Source organism: Mesocricetus auratus, unplaced genomic scaffold (assembly GCF_017639785.1).
Source record: "Mesocricetus auratus isolate SY011 unplaced genomic scaffold, BCM_Maur_2.0 Super-Scaffold_100676, whole genome shotgun sequence".
Lineage (NCBI taxonomy): Eukaryota > Metazoa > Chordata > Mammalia > Rodentia > Cricetidae > Mesocricetus > Mesocricetus auratus.
In genome coordinates, this window is record NW_024429266.1 from 71,341,081 (window position 1) to 71,359,633 (window position 18,553).

Consider the following 18,553-nt stretch of genomic DNA (forward strand, 5'->3'; position numbering starts at 1 on the left):
TCTTGGGACTTGAACTCAGGTCTTCCTGCTGTATTGATGCTTTTACCCACTGAGACATCTCCTTAGGCCTGCATGCTCATCTCTTTCTATGACACCCTCCTCCACAAAAATGCTTCTCGCTCTCATTTTTACCATCACACAACTACTGGTTTTATTCACATTTATAATTCAATTACCACTGCATACAGTGTAAGATTAATTTTCCTCTTTATGTGTATTAGATCAGTTTTTTCTATGACACAATAAAAGTAAAGAAAAAAGTAATTAATTAGTCTTACAAGTAAGATTGTTATGAAGAAAGGAATAGAAAGGTTTTGGTATTTTGTAAGCAGAGTTGGCTTCTGAGTGGCTCTGATGCACCAGACAGGGGTGGGGTTGCTTTATTTTGATGTGTACCTATTCAGGTTTCCCAATACATCACCGTGCATTTCATTCCCAACCTTCCCTCCCATCCCAACTTAATGTGCAAAATGAAAAGATGCATGCTTCATCTATGGGTGAGTGGATCTGTTTAATTGGCAAGTTGTCATGATCTTTCGTAATGATGGTTTTTTAACTATGTGAAAAAAAGACAAATGGTAAATTATAGGAACATCATTTGTCATTTGTGCAATGATGGCCTCTGAATTATAAGTGCTGTGCTCAATAGTGCATCTGTTATTCTCTGTGACAAATAGGACAATCAAAACATCTAATAGGTTATATTGTTTTTTTCCTCCTGACAGGTTTATTTATTCTTTCTTCTGTTTTTAGGAAGCCCACTTTTACTCATCAGCCTCAACTGGCAGAAGTATGACAGTGTACAAGTCAAACCTTGCTCTAAAAGCAAAAAATCTACAATCATGATTAGAGTATGGGGTGTTCTTTCCAAAAGCTAGGTAGAAGACATGAGAATTGAAGCTGCTAGAGAAGTGGCAGCAATTCTTAATTAGTTATGTTTTATTCTCTTTGTCATCTCAGAGAGAAGATGGCTGTTGGAGGAGAGTACCATAAGATCATATTTTAAACAAGGTTGTTGGATAGTCACACACTCTTCCATCTTGGTTACTGTGATTATTTGAGCCAACTGAAGGTTTTGTGTGTGTGTGTGTGTGTGTGTGTGTGTGTGTGTCTGCTTGTCTGTGTGTGAATGAAATACATTGATAGGCCTTACTTATAAAAGTATCAAAGTGAGTAAAATACTAGAAAATAATAGTCAATGCAATTGTTTCTGTGATGGCAATGAAGGACACATTCCTTTAAAAAAGGGAGATGGGACAATGGCTCAAAGGTTAAAGTGCTTGATACTAAGCAAAAGGATCTGAGTTCAGATCCCCTAAGCACCCGTGTAGATGCTGACACCCAAAGCACAAGTGTGCAACTCAGGTCTCGGTAGGACAGGGGGAAGTGGATCCCTGGAACTTGCTGCTGGCCACTGTAGCAAAAAGAATGATCTCAGGCTTCAGTGAGAGAGAGTGGAAAGTAATAGAGAGGAAGATGATCAACCCTAACCTCTGCCTTTGATTTTAAGTATCTGCACATACCACACACACATACATAAACACACACACACACACACACACCACACACACACACAACACACACACACAACACACCACATACACACATGCCACACACACCACACACACTCACACACACCAAACACACACCACACACACGCGCACACACACACACTTGCATTTACCACAAAAACATATCTGCATACACCATACATACATACCTTCATACATCACACACATATACACAGTCACACAAATAAATATATGTAATAAAAACAACTCTTAAAAGAATGTTCTGTTGGAACAGATGGAACATATCAAGAAACACGCCCAGGACCAACTCTATCTGACCCTTGCTCTATGACCCTATTCATTGTATTTTCTTTTTCATGAAATCTGGCACATGACCTGGCACTCACTAAACCCCCTGGGATTCAACACAAGGATAGCTCTGTTCAAGAAGAGAAAGTCTTTGTTCCTACAAGCAAACCATCTAAGGACTAACCACAGAAAAGAGATCACAGGTCTTAGACACAAACTTAGTTGTGTGAAACTCAAGGAGGGGAAGTTGACCAACAAGTTTACTCTCAAGTTAAAAGTGAAACTAAACTTTTGCCATGGATAAAGTTTCCATCAGATGAACTGGCTTGGTGTTGGGATGGATATTCTTCAGTGTCAACTTGATTTAATCTGGACTCAACCAAGTGATGTAGGACTGTGGGGCATTTCCATGGAGTACTGACTATCTCCCATATATTTTTGTGTTTTTCTTTCACAAACATTATTATATTTAAGGTATTCAGTTTGCATTTTCAAAGAGATAAAGCCTTAGAGAATTAAGTGACTAGACAAACTAATAGATAATTAATGAACTCATAGCTTAGTAGAAAGGTAATGAAGAGTTTATTCTGTGAAAGATCCTGTTGATGGCAGGTGCCCAGTGTGGAGCATGTACTTGGCCCATGATCATGAACAAAATCTTCTGTGAGTCACTATCAGAGAATACTAGTCTCAGAGGAAAGTTAATTTTAAGTTTGTCTTGCTGTATTTATACCCAAATGTCAAAGGAAAACTGGTATAACCTGTGGATTAATTCAGTCATATGCTTCAGATAAAACATTGCCTCCAGGAAGAACTCTGACTGCTAAGATCTATCAAAGTGTCAGCATGGTGGCGACACCTTTCCATCTTCCTGCAATGTGACAAATGAACCTCTGAGATAAGAAGACTTGCTTTAATGCTTCAGGCATGAAATAATCACAGGCTTGCTCCTTCTTTGAACTCTGCAACTAGGAAAGCACAAAGGGAAAGTTATTTTAATATGTGATAGTCGTAGCTTGTCCAGCGAGACCAAGATAAACATCCGTTTGTATGAAAAGACCTTTGTCCTGGTAGAAGCTGCTGTGATAGGATGTGAAAAGGAGGGACCACTGAAGATGCTGTGTGTGTTCAGGAAAGCCAAGAAGTATGAAGGAGCTAAGCAACGAGAGTCAGGGGCTTAGAGAAAACCAATGGTAGATGGGAGGACTCTCAGGTGAGGACCAAAGAGAGTGGCAGATGTGGAGAGAAGCTGCCCTGAATCTATGAGACAATGTACGTATTGTGAATGGCAGAGCCAGAGAAATGGAGTTGCCCAAGCCCCTTTTCAGCCCAGAAGATCATAGGTGTCTCGTGGACACTATGCTATGGGATTTGATTCACTGTTAGAATTTTGTTTTGCTTTGACCCAAGGTACCTGTGCCATAGTTCTTCCCATTTGGAACAAGAAAGTATACAGTTTGTTTTGTGTTTTCAGGAGCCAAAGTTAAGAAAGATACTTTTAGATATTTTAAAGAGATTGAAATTTTAATGTATTTGAAATTTTTAAAAGAGATTGTGGTACTTTAAAAATTACAGTCTGTTTTCTATTGTGATTATAACATGAGATCTTGGGGATAAGTCAGAAAGGACAGTTAAACTGTTTAATGGTGATGTGTCTGTGTGTCAAACTGACGAGGGGTCAGTTGTGCTAGTTAGGTTTTTTTCAACTTGACATAAATTAGAATCATGTGAGAAGAGCGAATCTCTGTTGAAGAACTCTCCACATCAGATTGACATGTGGGAATGTTTATAAGACATTTTCCTGATTATTGATTTAGTCGAGGAGGCTCAGCCTATTGTAGGCATTTCCCACCCTGGACGGATGGTCATCGGACATATAAGAAATCAGGCTGATGTTCTTGGGACCTCCCTTATATATTGCTCACAATTTCTTCTTCTTTCTCTCTCCTTCAGAATGGTAAGATGTCCAAATAAAAGAAGTCCAAGGGGAAGAAGGTGGCTCTTGTCTCCACCATTGTGAAGAAGTAGGAGGCCAAAATCATGGTAAATTATCTTTTGTAAAAATACCTAACAACTTCGGTATTGGAAAGGATATTCAGCCCAAGCAGGACTTTGCTTGCTCTGTCAAATGGCCCCATCCTATAAGACTGCAGTAGCAAAGGGCTGTCCTCTATAAGTGGTCCCAAGTACCTTCTTCCATTAACCAGTTCCCCCAGACCCTGGACTGAAAAACAACTACCCAGATGCCTAAGCTTGTCTACAAGTACAGGTCAGAGACAAAGCATAAGAAGCAAAGGCTGCTGTCCCATGATGAGAAGAGGGCTGCTGGCAAAGAGGCTATCGTCACTCACATACCCCTAACTTAGATCAGGAGTCAATAGGGGCACTCCCTTGGTGGAGAACAAGAAGGCTCAGCTCGTGGTAATCACCTGTGCTCTAGACTCCATTGAGCTAGTGGTTTTCCGCCATGCTCTTCCCTCAAGCTGGGGTTGCCCTACTGCACTATCAAGGGAAAGGCTGGGATGGGAGGCTTATCCACAGGGAGACAGGCACCAGTATTAAACTTAAGGTGCTCTTGCTGAATTGGTGGAGGCTCTCAGGACCACTTACAGAAACAAATATGATGAAATCTGCCACCACTGGAGAGGCAGTGTCCTGGGTCAAAATATTTGGCTTGCATTCACAAACTGGAAAAGACAAAGGGTGAAGAACTTGCCAGTGAACTGGGTTTAAGACACACTTCTAAGTTTTCTGCACACAAATGCAATTCTTCAAAAGGAGAAAGAAAGAAAAAGAACCAAGAAAAGGAAGGAGGGAAGAAAATTAAGAAGGGAGGAAGGAAGGATGCAGATTGAGTAAGCTGAAGGGCAAGCCAGTAAACAAACAGCTTTCCTCCATGCTCCTGACTCTGTTCTTTCTTGAATTCAGTGTTGGGTACTGATTGGGGTATATATCTATATAGATCATCTACCCTAGTTGTTTTTGTTGACACTTCATCACAGCAACAGACAGCAGTATGACACCTCTCTCTGGAAGTGAGCTTCAATGCTGAAGCCCAGTCCCTCTTCCTCTTGTCATCCCCCTCCCTGCAGTTTTCAGGTACCCCTTCATTCCCTCCGTGCTTTTCCAAGCTCTTCCTCTCCTTGGATCAACTTGACTTTTGTTATCCTTCATGGTAGTTTGAGTGAGAAGTGTTTCCGATAGGCTCAAATATTTTTTCACTTGATCCCTGGTTGGTTGCACTGTTTGGGGAGATTGTGGAATTTGTAGGAGATGGATCCCTCCTGCTGGAGGAAGCTGGTCATTAATGGCAGGATTTGAGAGTTTTATAGTCTCTCCTCACCTCCACTCTGTTCTCTGCTTTGTGTCTGTGGTTGAAAAGGTGATCCTCAGCTGCCTGCTCCAGCCACTTGTCAATTGCTGCTGTGCCTCCCTGTCATGTGGACTCTTACTCCTCAGGAACAGTAAGTCAAAATAAAGTTTCCTATAAATGACTTTGGTCATGGTGCCTTATTACAAAATAACAATAATAAAGTGTAACGAATAGATCTTTTGCCAGCTAACACAGAGGAGAGGTCTAGCTTGTCTTTTACCCAGAAGTGCCTTTGTGTTTTCAGTAGCACCATTTTTTTAATCTATCCTGTGTCACTTTCTTCACTTCCATTTGGGAGCTATTTTAAAGATCTATTTTATTTTTAGCTACACATATGCATGCGTGAGGGTAAGTACATAAGAGTGCGGGTGCCTGAAAGGACAAGAAGAGGGCATCTACTTCCCTGGAACTTGAATTGCAGGAGGTTGTGAGATGCCTAACAGTAACATGTGTAGGTCAATAAAACCAGGTCCTCTGTAAGCCTTACTTGTTCTAAACTCCTGTGCTGCCTCTCCAGCTCTGGATTCCTTTCTTCATGACAATTTTAGTAGGTAATGTTTCTTGATCTTATATGTTGACCAATGTTTAAAAGCTTCTCGGTGTGCAGTCCATTTATGCCTAACTACTTTACAAATATTTTTAATCATTGAAATATGAGCTGTAGGATTATTTTATTATTTTACTGTCTTTGTGTCCCCATGTCTTCATTTGTCTGTCTCTCTGTCTTTCTCTTTTAGTGCCTTTTGAGTTTGTAATATTCCTCTCTTCTTCCCTTCTTCCTTCCGTTCTTCCTTCCCTCTCTCCCTCTCTCCCTCTTTTCCTTCTGTTACTGTTGCTGGTGTCTTTTTGAGCTGTGGATTTAGCCAAGTCACTTACAAGGAATTGTAACTATGTTGTTTTGTTCTCTAAGGGTTTGTGATATTTTTCTTAATTTCTTTAAGATTTTGCTTGATGGTTACCAGTTCCTTGAGAAAAACACTTTTCAGCTATTCATTATAATACTTTTCTGTCAAACATATTTAGCTTCACTATTTCCCCTCTAAGTATACATTCTTGAATTGTAAGATTCAATGGCTATTAAGTCATAAAATTCTTTATACTTTCTTCTTGATTTCACCTTTAACTCCATGCTTCAGTGGCAGCATGATTTCACATTTTGTAAACTTGAGAATAATTAAAGCCATCTTGATTTTTTAATTAGGAATATCATAAATTATCTTCAAATAGTATCAACTTGGGAATATTTGTAATTCCATTGTATGTCATTTTTACATTTTTTAGCTTGTGGTCAGAGATAAGACTTATTCTGCTAAGTATATTAAGACATCCTCTGTGGTGTAACCACTGTTTCATATACTTTTAACAAATGCATGAATACTATTTCTCTTTGTCATACTTCTTTTTCATTGCATACACACACACACACACACACATATATATATATATACTGCTGAGAGTTGAATCTAGGGTCTCACATATTACGAACATGATTTACACTTTCTATGCTATATTTAACTGGCTTGATCTTGTGAAGATCTTGTGTAGGTAAGCACAGCTGCTGGGAGTTCATATGTACAACAGCCATGCAATATCCAGATGACAGCCTCTCAAAACATTTCACAGCAACCCTTCCTTTGTTATTGCTTTAATGTTCTATTTATATTTTGTGATGTTCCCTGAGTTTTGAGGTTGGGGGAAGATTGATATGTTTCTAAGTTGTATGATAGACTGTTTGTTTTGATAGTAATATATAGTTATTTAGCCCATATGTATATAGCTTTTTAATTATTAAAGATTATTAATACTTAAATATTTTTCTAGGGAGTAAGCAGTTGTTTTTATCATTGTTCATCACTTCTACAGTAATACCAATTTATGTTCTGTTTGCTTTCTGTTTCCGTGATAAAAACATGAGCAAAAACTACTTAGAAGGGAAGGGCTAGTTTCATTTCATTTCACCAAGGTAAGCCAGAACAATAGTTCAGGGTAGGAATCTGGGGACAGACACCATTGGTATGAGGGAAAACTGCTCACTGGCTTGATTTCCCTGGCTTGCCTGGCTGTATTTCTTTTATAGTTTATGCCCACTCGCCTAGGCATTGCAAGGCTCACAGTGGATTGAGATTTCCTGCATCAATTAGCAATTAAACACATTCCCCACAGGCAGCATATAGGCTCATCTTATGGACACTGTTCCTTGAGGTTCCTTCTTCCCTGAAGAGTCAGTGGACAAACAATGTTGGTCACCCTTCCCCATCTTTTATACTGTATCCATTGTGGTTATAGGAATTCATGATACGTTGTTTCTTACTATCAAAACACATCATAAATTGCATTTAATTGGTTATAAGACATTTTTATAAAACATTTCTATTCATGAAATCATTGATCATCTGAATAGCAATGTGGTAGGGAAAACAGTTTTCATTCTCTTTCCTCTGTCTTTCCAGTTAGCACATAGGACTTTGATGCATCGCTCAGTGTCATCTCTAGTCTAGTTAAGCTCTGCATGTGTGTGTGTGTGTGTGTGTGTGTGTGTGCTTTATGTAGTCTATTTTGATTCTCAATTGTCTTGCTTTCTCATGAAATTATTTAGTACATTTCTGTGACCCTTCTCTAAGTTTTATCTGGCAAAGCCTCTGAACCACATACAATTGCTGGGGTCTTTTATTACTTTTCAGTGGAACTGTCTCTTCTGAAAGTTTTATAAACCTTTCTGACTTAGGGCTCATAATTAAAAAATATCTTATCTTGATTTACTTAATTTTTATAGTTATGAATATTTTTGCCTGTGTGGATGCTGATGTGCCATTTAAGTGTCTGGAGTCAGTGTCTGGAGTCTATAGAAGTCATAGACATCAGATACCCCACAACTGGATTTACAAATGGTAGTGAGCTGCCCAATGTTGTTGCTAGGAACCAACAAATTACAAAGAAAACTCTCAGACATGTCCAGCTGCCTGGCAGAAGCAGAGACCAGTCAAACTGCCCAGAAGGCTCTTAGTCAACCCTAACTGCCTATGAGAGGCTGAGACCAATGGAGTTCCCCCAGCAGTCTGGGCAGTGATTCCTGGGTCTCTATCTTTTGTGAGATGTCACTCATGCTGGGATGGACTTTGGTGGCTTTAAGTCTTTCCTGATCCTTAAAGTAAACACTCACCCATATTCCCTTCAATAATCCCAGGAAAACTCTTTGGTTCACTGAGTTGGACTTTGTTCTGTTGTTAAGTCCTTATCTGGGGCTAGTAGAGATTTGCTTACATCTCCCCAGGAATAGTGTCACACAACATCATCTCAGCTTAGTATTACAAGCATTAATGTTGTGTTTTGAAAAGAAAACTCAGTTTTACATTAAAGAGGAAAAGAAGTTAACATTATCTGCAAACAAGTTTTATGTATAGCATGCACACAGCCCAATTTCAATCTTCATGAACAGACTTATGTTCAGATATTATATTAGAATCCTGGATGTACGATTAACAATTCATCATCTGCAGTGACTTGAACATTCTTGTGTCCCACAAATACCCAAAGAAAGCTTAGCATTGTAGGTTCTAGCCTTAGTCTGAGCATGGTGGGTTATATGCCTACACAGATCAATCAATGTGGCTAGAGATAGACAAATATTCATTAGTTCAAGGGCTGCATGTGAATCATACAAGTTTCAACAGAATTCACAAGAACTGGGAATTTGAAAATGGTACATTAGGATGTGGCCAGCCAGTATGCAAATGTTATTTTGAAAATATTATTATTCATGTCTAAAAGTTTCCAATTGCCTTTCAATAAGAACAATTGTTTCACCATGTTTGCAAATGCCTTGTTTGTATTTTTACCTTTATTTATTAATTAGTTTGTGTGTGTGTGTTCATGTACACACATGCATGTAGAAGTACATATGCCATGACATGAGTGAAAATATTAGAGGATAACTTTGGGAAGCTGGGTTTTGATGGGGGAAATCTTTCTATGTATATGTTTGTATTATTGGTTGATAAATAAAACACTGGCCGGGCGGTGGTGGCGCACACCTTTAATCCCAGCACTCGGGAGGCAGAGGCAGGCGGATCTCTGTGAGTTCGAGGCTGGGCTGGACCGACAGCCTCCAAAACAATACAGAGAAACCCTGTCTCGTAAATACCAAAAAAACCCAAACAAACAAAACAAAACAAAAAAAACACTGTTGGCCAATAGGGAAACAAGATAGGTGGGACTAGGAGTCAAGGATGATTCTGGGAAATGTAGTAAAGAATAGGAGTTGCCATGTGATCCCAGAAGAGAGGACACATGGGGCTGGCATCTTCAGAAAGACAAGTTCTTGTAAAAACATATAGGTTAGTAATTATGGGTTAATAATTAAGTCAGAGCTAGCCAATAAGAAACCATAGCCAAGGCTAACAGCTTCACAATTAATATAGCATCCTGTGTGTTCATTTGGGTCTGATCTGGATCTGAGACCTGGCTGGCAAGAAGAATGCTTGCTACAGGTTTTTCCTTACACTGTGGGTTCTGCGTTTCAGTTTAGGTAATAGGCTTTTGTGAAATCTCACAGTCTCTTATTTGCAGTTACACTATGTTTCTTTCTTGAATTACTATAGTTATGACCCAGACCTTTGCATAGACCCCACAACTTTAGCCCCTGAGTTATAGCCAATATTAAAATTTCTGGAGTTGTAACAAAGCTCTCTGCTGTTTTTGAACCAGGTTTGCACTGTGTAGCTCTGGCTGCCAGAACTTGTAATGTAGACCAGGCTGGCCTCAAACTCACAGAAATCTGTCAGCCTCTGTCTTGGGAGTGCTGTGGTTGATGAGACATGCACCAAACAGGCCCAGGCAATCATTCTTGCTTTAAATTCTTCCTCAGACTGCTGTATTGTACTCAGGAGATGTGGAAAGTAGGATCAGAAGTTCAAAGTCATTTTGGCTGCATAGTGAGCTTGTGACCAGTCTAGGCTATGGACCTTGTCTCAAAATAAGATAGATAGCTAATACATAGATAGAAGAAAGATAGAGAAGTTAGATAGATAGGTGATAGATACATAGATAAATAGATGCACATAGATATATAAATTATAGATAATGATAGACACATAAAAGAATGGTAGATGGATGAATAGATAGCCCGACAATAGTGGATTCATGGAAGGCAAATGACAAATATTCATTAGTCATCCAAGACCATATATGCCCCAGTAGAAATCACAGTCCACCAGAAATATGGATATAGCATTCTGTGAGGTGGCTGACTGCTATTCAGTTGTCTTTTGAAAATGTTATTTTTCATATCTAAAATCTTGAAACTATTTCTTAGAACAATTTGTACTTCATGTTTGTAAATGCCTCATTTGTATTTCTTTTGTATATTTATTTATCTATGTAAATACAATTGTGCTTTTGTTTGCATAGTGGAACTATGAAATATTTTCTTACTTTGTATTCTTTGGAACATTTTCACTATTTGTTTGTTTGTTTTCTTTTAATGAGAATGCATTAAAAATACATGTGAATGTATCTGGAACCTTCCTAAGCATTGAAATTATTTAAGCTAAATATTTTTTCACCACTGTTTTCTTAGGATTTATTGGTGCCTTAACTTTTGTTTCTTTTTAGAAATTTCATATATTCAGTAAAATAACCGGCAGTTTATAAATCTCTCACAAGATTCTTACCTTCAACATTAACAAGGTTTCTAACATAGTTATTCATCCAAGGTAGAATGCACCTGGCTATTTTAAGCTAATATAAAGGAATTGTTCAAAGTCCTGCCTAGAGGTCTCGATTTTAAAGCTACACACGTCATTCTAATGACTTGTTTGTTTTATTTTTTGTTTCACCTATTTTATTTATTTTGAGACAAGGTCCAAAGTCCAGACTGGCCTCAAGCTCACTATGCAGTCAAGAATCTATCTGTCTGTCTGTCTGTCTGTCTGTCTATCTTCTATCATACCCAACATCTTAGTTACTTTTTGGTATTGTGATAAAACAGCATGACCAAAAGCAACTTACAGGAGAGTTTATTTTAACTTTTGTTTTCAGAGGGGCATCCATAATGGTGGGAGAGGCTTGACAGCAAGTGGCTGGAGCAGAAAGCTAAAAGATCACAGCTCCAAATAATCACAAACCACAAAAAGCAATCTGGAAGTTATTTGAGGCTATAGACTTTCAAAGTCCACCTCCAATCCTTTACTTCCTCGGACAAGGATCTACCTCGTAAGATGTCATTACTACCAACTAGCGACCAAGTGTTCAAATATGGTAGTTAATAAGGGACATTTGTCATTGAAGCCAACACACCTAATCTGTTCCAAACCATTCCACGTGTTGAGAATGGTAGACAGGAAGAACTATGATTGAATTTACAATTCAAATGAGCAAATGGTATAAATGCAAAAGGGAGCTTGCAGAAGGTGAAATCTTTTATATTCCTAGAGAGGACTAACCAGTCCCTCCCACTGTTCTACTAATTCAGTTATGCATTCTACCTTTTTTCTCTTCTACCCAAAATATACAAAATCTCTTAAATGAGTTGGTAGTGAGACCTGAGCCAGCATGAACGGATTTGGAAGCAAATGCAATCTGAACAGATGTGAGGCTATTTATTGACTCTAGCACAATCTTTGTGAATACTCATATCCTCCCTCAAGAAACATCATTGTGTTTGATTTTTTGATGCAGTCTTACACTAAGGTCTTCATGATTCGTACACTCATTACCTTTTCTTAAAATTGAAATGTTCTGGACTGAGAAAATGGATGAGTTAGTAAAGATCTTGCTGAATGAACACGAGAAACTAAAATGGAACACACAAAAACCCACTGTAAAATTGGGGTGTGGTGTGCACCTGCAATGCCAGCACTGGGAAGTAGAGATAGGCACATGTTTGTGACTCCCTAGCCAAATTGGTGAGCTCCCATGTCAGTGAGAAACTTAATTTCAAGAAATAGGGTGAGGTGAGGAGATGGCCCAGTTGCTAAATGTTCTTCATGAGTAAACATGAGGTAAAATCCTAGGACCCACTTAAAAATAGTTAAAGTGACTGTATATTTAATTTTAATCCCAGAGCTAGTGGAAGTAGAGACAGGAAGATTACTACTGGCTGCCAATCCAGTTCCAGGCTCAGTGAGGACCCTTTCTGAAGACATGAAACTTCGAGTAATTGAACAGGACAACCAATTTCCTCAGCACACAGGCTTGGGCATAGACATCACACAAACACACACATATGCACATATGTACAATGCATACTGACACATTTGTATTCACATAATATTGAGAGCAATTGAAGACATATAACATGTATACACACATGTGCAAGTGCACTTGTTCATGGACTGTCTCTCTCTGTCACACATACACACACATACGCACACACACACACACACGCACACGCACACATACACACACACACACACAAAGTTCAGAGTTATAAGATCAACCAAACTTCAAGGTTCAAATCAGGGGCTAGGCCTAAACAAGCCTGCTTTAACCTCTTCTCAGGCCATCAGACTTTCAGAACAAGAATCTCTACCTGTGAAACCATCTTACAATTTCCTCATTTTATGTTTTCTTTCTTCTTAGTTCTTAGTTCTGATTAGCAATTGTTCTTCCTGACTAACTTTTTAAAGTCATGCCAATCTACTTTTGTTTGAGATCTATCCTTTACCAAATGTTAACTATTTAATAGATACTTTGTATTTTGTTTCTTGGCCTAAATATGCTGATTCATCTTTATCGTTTTCTGATCATGATATATGTTTGAAATTAGTCTGAATTAACTGTGGTTTTGCCAATAAAGTGTTATGGCACTTGGAAATTTCATTTCAAACCCTAAATCATGGAAAATTAATTTGCTCTGATTTCAGTGGGCTATTAGTGATCCATGGGAGTCATAGTATCGATTACCGACACCTCATCTCCACTAGGTAGTAACCAGTGTGGTTTGAAGGCAGAGGAGGAACTCCTCAAGTTCTGAACCCAAACTAGGTCAGAAGAGTAGTGCAGGGAGGTAGAACATTGATTAACACATGGAAGGAGTTATTTGGCTGAGGCTTGGAGACTCCTCCCCACCTGATCTACAAGTAAAGGACAGAATTAGAGTGAGACATGCTCTTGATCTCCTGATGGGGAGAAAGCAAGTGCTATGTAAATGGCCCATAGAGGCTCACCACTCTCCCGGCTGAATGGTATTATAGCTTCTAACCTTTCCCAGCTCTCTGACCATTTCCATATTGAGAGTACCTTTCTCTAATTTTTATCACATTCCACATAGCCCTGTCTAATTCTTTGTTCTGGGACCAAAGAACCTAGAAACATCAGTGGGTACTTTCCAGACTCTAGTCCACTCCCCTTATAGCAAGGATGTACATACTCTCCTATACCTTACCTCTCAGCTCTCTGTCTATTAGAGGGTATTATTTGTCTCAGGTTTCAAATGGATAGGTGAGGGCTCTCTGCTTGAAGTATAAAAATTGGTAGATTATTATTTTTAAATTTCTGATGTGAAATCCACTCTAAGAAGCTGATAACATATCTTGGTCACAGTGATGACATTAAGGAAACTGAGTCTAGGAAAAATTTGTGAACATGTCTTAGGATACACATCTGGAAGTCAAAGAAGAAGACAAATAGCAAGGGTTCAGGTCATGGATTGTCTCCCCAGTTATTTCATTTTGGGTTTATTTAAACACCTGCATTTATATTTAAATCTTTCAAAAATTGTATCAAATAAGCCATTCCACATTCTGAAAAAGTATTTTTACTTTTCAACTATGTGTATCTGAATATGGATATGTGCATGTGTGCAGGTACCCATGGAGGCAAGAAGAGAGCTTCGGTTGTCCCTAAGCTGGAGATACAAGCATTATTGAAGCTGCTCAACATGGGTGCAGGAAACTGATCTTGGATCCACAGCCAAAGAAGCATGTTCTCAATACTGAACTATCTCTCCAGCCCCCATGTCACATTTTGAAGCTTGTAACAAACAGGAAACTCAGGTATATAGTTTGTTCCCATGTGTCTTTACTTGAAAGCACTCTAGTGTTCAGTCACATTTGAATAGGTTCACAGATGTGTATCTTCTTCTTTTTTTTGTTTAAAGTGGGAAGAATCAAAGCTTAATTCCATGACCTACTGGTGAGGAGGCCAGAGGAAACAAAACAAAACAAAACAAAACAAAACAGAACATTCCAGCTGTTTCTCCTGGTCATTCAGTAGTAGTTTAGCAGTTTAGCAGCTATCCTGTGTTGAAACCCTGGCAGGAAAAGAAATATAAAGAGAGACACTGTGTTCCATCTGTTATTCACTAGTTGGATAGTGTATTTAAGAGGAATGCAGGAATGGCAGCTGAGGTCAACCTCCGAAGATACAGCAAGCTTCTGTTTTACATTCATCAAAGGAATAGACCTAGGGACAAAGAAATCTGTCAGGCTCAGATTTAGTGTGTGTAGGATGTGTGTGTTGTGGAATAATATTGTTGTACAGTGTGAAGACATGTTACTTGGATTGGTTTTGCCAAGAACTAAACAGCCAATAGCTTGGCAGAATTTTTCTGGGCAGAGAGATCCCTGGGAAGAAGAAGGGGGATTCACCAGAAAGAGAGGAAGCACCGTGGGCAGTACATTGGTAATAAAGACATGCGACAAAAAGCAGATTGATAAAAATAGGTTAATCTAAGTTGAAACATCTAGTTAGTAACAAGCCTAAGTTATTGGCCAAGCTTTTATAATTAATAATAATGACATTAGGGTGCCAGAGATCCCGATGAAAAGATCCAACTGTGGGATGAATAAACAAACAAAAACAACAACAACAACAACAACAACAAACAGAGCTTCTTCAAAATTAGATGATCTTCAAGACTTCATTTTCCTGAGCCTGGAATTGAATTAAAATACAAAAGTAAACAATGGCAGCAAATCTGCCTCTAACAGAGAGTAGAAGCAACCTGGGGCCCCGGCCTTCTTTTATTGCCAGAGAATCCCATTAGCCAAGAAGTGGGGAAGAATGGAAGAGCCAGAGGATGGGGAGGGAAGAGTGCTGTGAAACACTGTCCTGTGGATATGACACGACCATTGTATTCATGAATTCACTGCATCTGTGGTCACCTGCACAAGGCTGAGGCCCCAAAAGTTCAACATGGATTGAAGGAAGACGCCCCGAACACTCCATCTGTAACTGAGAATCTACGGGGAGTTTCTTGCTGTTCAGGGAGGGAGGATCATTCATCTTTGTGGAGTTAAACTGTTGGTAGGTAGCACATGTTCCTGAGGGTGCCCCTAAATGCATGTACGTGTGAATAGCACTATCTGAATCCAGTACGTTAGGTATATAGAAAATAAAATACAGAAATTTGGCATAGGGACTTAGGAACATGTTGGGGTACCTGGGAGAATTGGGGGAAGGAATGGGGAGTAGGTATAACTGTATGTATGTGTATATAACTATATATATAAGAATATAATATTATTGAGAATTTTATACTTGTATATAGTAAAAAAATACAGTCATAACTACTCCACATTTCTCCCTCCAATTCTCCAAGATACCCCAGATATCTATCTATCTATCTATCTATATCTATCTATCTATCTATCTATCTATCTATCTATCTATGAGTTAACCAGTTTTACTATTAAAACTTAAAGGTATTCTAGCCTTTGTTTTAATAACTTTCTATAAACTCTAACATATACACAGACAGGGTTTGATCCAAGTGTAAATATTTCATTTTCTTTCATCAATTTCTGTTTCCCAGTGTCTTTTGGAATACAAGGAAACCAAGGTAGTGTGTTTATAGACTTAAGTGCCCCGTAGTCCTTTGGCAGTAGGGCAGAGGGTGGGCAGCAAGAAGGGGGGGGGTTGCTTGTTCCAATATGTATATCTTCACAGGCTTCTTTTTTTTGTTTTTCGAGGCAGCGTTTCTCTGTATTGTTTTGGAGCCTGTTCTGGAACTCGCTTGGTAGACCAGGCTGGTCTTGAACTCACAAAGATCCACCTGCCTCTGCCTCCCGAGTACTGGGATTAAAGGCATGTACCACCAATGCCCAGCTTCCACAGGCTTCTTTTGGTCAATGGGAGCTAAGTTCTGTACAGGGCATTTTATGCTTCAGATGGCAATGACTAAAAGAAATGGTTTCTGCCCACCCAGGTCATCTTTAAAACTCTGATTCTAAATCACAAGAATCATTAACAAAAAGTATAGAGGTTTTTCCTGAAAAGAAATGTAAGAACTCTGTTGGGTTCTAGATGCACTCAATGGGAAGGGGTTTCCCTAGCATGTGTAAAGCCAGAGTTCCATCTCTAACAAGTAAACAAGGCCTGGTGGGACACACCTGTTCTTCTGCCATGAGGGAGATAGAGGCAGAAGGTTCAGGAAATCAAAATCGTCCTCTGCTTCCAGAGAAGTTGGGTATCATGAGTTCTACTAGACTTTATTAATAAAATCCTGGAGTCAGATATAGGGATAAAGGCTGAAAGATCAGAGAGATGAAGGAACAAGCCACAGCCACACCTTACCTGATCAATTTCCTAACGGGAAAGAGTTCCTGTTTCCTCCAGCCTATAATCCTTTCTCCACCCAGCCATCTCCCTTCCTGTCTCCAACCAGCCATCTTCCTTCTTGCCTGTCTGTTAGTTAGTGGCAAGCTCCACCCTCTGATCTTCAGACATGCTTTAGTTGTACAAACAGGATATTACCACAGGGTTGAAGATCAGTATTAGCTACATTAGTTCATGTTTAAAAATCAAACAAAATAGTAAAAAAGAACTTTAAATAAGCAGTTGTTCTTTAAAGTTTTTTATGTAGGTATGTCCAGGCCTCAATCAAATTCAAATTCAGCCCCTATGATTTAATACTTGTAGTACTTGTATTTTTTTAATCTTTATTTCTTTTTAAGGTGTTTTTCCTGCATGTATGTATGTATGAGGGTGTTGGGTCCTCTGGAACTAGAGTTACAGATACTTGTGAGCTGTCATGTGGGTGCTGGGAATTGAACCCAAGTCCTCTGAAAACTACACCATCCTCCTAACCACCGAGCAATCTTTCCAGTCCCATACTACTTATTTGTTAATCAGTCTGATCAATACAACACCTATTTTTCTGGTTAAGCCATTTGCCTTCTTTGGTTATCCAGAATCAGTACCTAATTGATCTATTTTGCTATAACATCCATCTTGCACCAAAGTCAAAGTTTGAACTTGGTTATTTGTGCCTAACTTTGTTTCTCTTAGTTGGTAGTGAGGATCTGGAACTTCTGTGTCTCCTTTCCTTTGAATTGCTATGGATAAGAATAGTACTGGTATATAAAGAGCCCCAGTATAAGCTTGCCATAAATTATTTATTGCCTGACTTTGTTTCATTTGTCTAGATATAAATAAATCTTTGATCCTTTTGAATAAAACAGAAATGGGTTTGCTTTCCAAGCAGACACTTATTTTGTGGTTTGAATGTGGCTTGTTCCCTAAAGCTTCATATATTTGAATCCTAGGCCCAGGTAGTGGTGCTGGTTAGGAAGTCTGTGGAAACTTTTGGAGGTAGAGTTTTACTGGAGGAAGTGATGGATGTCTGTGTGTGCCTCTGTGCATGTGTGTGTGTGTGTGTGTGCCTCTGTGAGTGTATGTGTGTGTGTGTGTGTATGTGTGTGTTCTGCTTATGGATACACTATGAGCAGTTGCTGCTTGTTCATGCTGCAATGCCTCCCCCATGCCCCCACACAATGGGATATATTCCATGACACTGTGAGCCACAATAGATAACCTCTTTCTCCTTTAGTTGGTTCCTTGTCAGGTAATTTTCATAGCCATAAGAAAAATGATGAATTCATTTGCCCACTTTGCTGCACTTAGTTTGGATTTGTGGTTGTGTCCCTTAACTAGAAATGAGAAATGAACATATTACTAACCTCGCGGAGGGATGGTGAGAGTGAATAAGAATATTATATGAAGTGCAACATGCAGAACCCAAAACACATCAACAACTGGGTAAACAGTAGACATTATTACACTTGTGGTCATTCTCAAGATTATTTTTAAGAGGAATTTTATCAATTTTTAATATTTGTCTCTGTGTGGGCCTGCAAACTAAATGCAGTGCTTGTGAAGGCCAGAAAAGGGCATTGGAGCTAGAGTTGTAGGTGGTTGTGAGGTTCTAGCAGTAGGCGTGTGGACAGGACTCTGGTCCTTTGAGAGAGCAGTATGTGCTCACTGCTGAGCCATCTCCCAGCCACACCCATGACTTTTCTGTAATCATTGCTACAAATACATATGTGTTGGTGCTTCATAGATTTCTCTTAAACTTCCTTACTATTCATCATATCTTCTTTCTCAGGCTATATCATCACTCTTTCCATTTCTCTCCCCTGCC

At 39.1% G+C, this 18,553-nt stretch overlaps 1 pseudogene; it reads left to right on the forward strand.

Annotated features, from left to right (window-relative positions):
- The first annotated feature begins 3,782 nt into the window (after nt 1–3,782).
- Nucleotides 3,783–14,089, forward strand: LOC106021145 (annotated as a pseudogene).
- The last annotated feature ends 4,464 nt before the right edge of the window (nt 14,090–18,553 follow it).